Source organism: Ochotona curzoniae, unplaced genomic scaffold (assembly GCF_017591425.1).
Source record: "Ochotona curzoniae isolate NIBS_2020 unplaced genomic scaffold, NIBS_Ocur_1.0 contig_66, whole genome shotgun sequence".
In the NCBI taxonomy this organism is placed as follows: Eukaryota; Metazoa; Chordata; class Mammalia; order Lagomorpha; family Ochotonidae; genus Ochotona; species Ochotona curzoniae.
In genome coordinates, this window is record NW_024466512.1 from 469,376 (window position 1) to 471,999 (window position 2,624).

Sequence of the window (2,624 nt, forward strand, 5' to 3'; positions counted from 1 at the left end):
ACGGCTGCCTGGCCGACGGACACACCCCAGGCCCCCCCACACACCCGGGCCTCATACACGCACACACACACAGACATAACACACACACCCAGGCCTCATACATACAGACATAACACACACACACACAGACATAACACACACACCCGGGCCTCATACACACAGACATAACACACACAGACATAACACACACACCCAGGCCTCATACACGCACACACACACAGACATAACACACACACCCAGGCCTCATACATACAGACATAACACACACACACACAGACATAACACACACACCCGGGCCTCATACACACAGACATAACACACACAGACATAACACACACACCCAGGCCTCATACACGCACACACACACACAGACATAACACACACACCCGGGCCTCATACATACACGCACATACACACACACAGACATAACACACACACCCAGGCCTCATACACGCACACACACACACACAGACATAACACACACACCCAGGCCTCATACATACAGACATAACACACACACCTGGGCCTCATACATACAGACATAACACACAGACATAACACACACACCCAGGCCTCATACACGCACACACACACAGACATAACACACACACCCAGGCCTCATACATACAGACATAACACACACACCTGGGCCTCATACATACAGACATAACACACAGACATAACACACACACCCAGGCCTCATACATACAGACATAACACACACACCTGGGCCTCATACATACAGACATAACACACAGACATAACACACACACCCAGGCCTCATACATACAGACATAACACACACACCTGGGCCTCATACATACAGACATAACACACAGACATAACACACACACCCAGGCCTCATACACGCACACACACACAGACATAACACACACACCCGGGCCTCATACATACAGACATAACACACACACACCCGGGCCTCATACACGCACACACACACACACACAGACATAACACACACACCCGGGCCTCATACACACACACACACACACACAGACATAACACACACACCCAGGCCTCATACACACAGGCATAACACACAGACATAACACACACACCCGGGCCTCATACACGCACACACACACACACACAGACATAACACACACACCCGGGCCTCATACATACAGACACACACACACAGACATAACACACACACCCGGGCCTCATACATACAGACACACACACACACATACTCCCAGGTCTCATACACACACACACACATATCCCCGGGCCTCACACACACACTTGGGCCTCATACATACACACACACATACCCGGGCTTCACACACACACACACATACCCTTGGGCCTCACACACGTGTGTACACATACATACGTGCACACACATGGGCTTCACACACACCAGGGCCTCAAGCCTCACACACACACACACGCACCAGGGCCTCAAGCCTCACACACGCACACACCCCCCCTTAGACCTCACACACACACGCGCACACACATGCACACACACGCACACACACAGTGTCACTTCCACTCATACCATCCACTTGCCAGGTGGGACCAGAGTGGGAACAGGTCATTGCCAGGCAGGGACCAGCCCTGGGCGCTGCCATGACTGAGAGCAGTGGCCGACTCTGGGAGCATGGCTCAAGCTAGAGCTCAGTGTGCCTGGGCAACGGCGGCCACGCCCCAGGACAGATGGAGAGGCTGAGCAGGGCCCGGGCATGTGCCTCAAGTATAGCCGGTCCCCCGGGGGTGGGGACGGGTCCCCAGGCCGCTGTATGGGAAGCACTGGAGCCTTGGGTCACATGTGTGAGCCTTGGGAACATGGAACGAGGGGCTGGCCTCGTGATGTGGGGGTGCTACCAGTGATGCCAGCGTGCCACCATGGCCATCACATGGATGTTGGTTCAAGTCCAGGCCGCCCCACGTCAAGTCCTGCTCCCTGTGGATGTGCCTGGGAAAGCAGTGGGCAGTGGCCCAAGTGCTTGTGCCCCTGTGCCCATGTGAGGGACTGGCCCCTGTTGCAGCCATCTGTCAAGTGAACCGGAAGATGGGAGAGCTCTCTGCCTCCCCCACCCGCTGCGGATTTCCAACCAGCCAATTTTAAAGCAAAGACTGGGAAGTTGGCATCATTATAAGCATCTAGCAGCAGGAGGCCAGCAGTGACTCCACGCTGGACATCTAATGACCCGGGTGAGACAGCACACACACTGGACATGTTCCTGTCCAAGGAAGGGAGGGCACATGGGCCAGGCTGAGCTGGCGGCAGCAACACGCAACAGAGCAGGGCCCTCAGCCTGGGGAGTGAGGGGGTGCCCAGAGTGGTGGCAAGCAGGTGACTGGTGTCCCACACCTGAAGGACTGGGAGCTGTGGCTGCAGGGCTGTGTGGTCACCGGCAGGTGCTGGCCCTCACACATTGGTCACCTGGAGCAGCAGAGAGCAATGGAGCTGAAGCCATGGCGGCCCATGCACAGTGTGCAGGTTCATTTAATGCAGTTCTGACTGCACAGCCTTGGGAGGGGAGGGAGCGGGTTCCAACAAACAGGCAGTAAGTCCAAGAGTCACCACAAATCACATGCCTCGCTCCACCACCCAGCGCTTGTCTGGGGCCATGTCAGCACAGTCACGCTGGCCA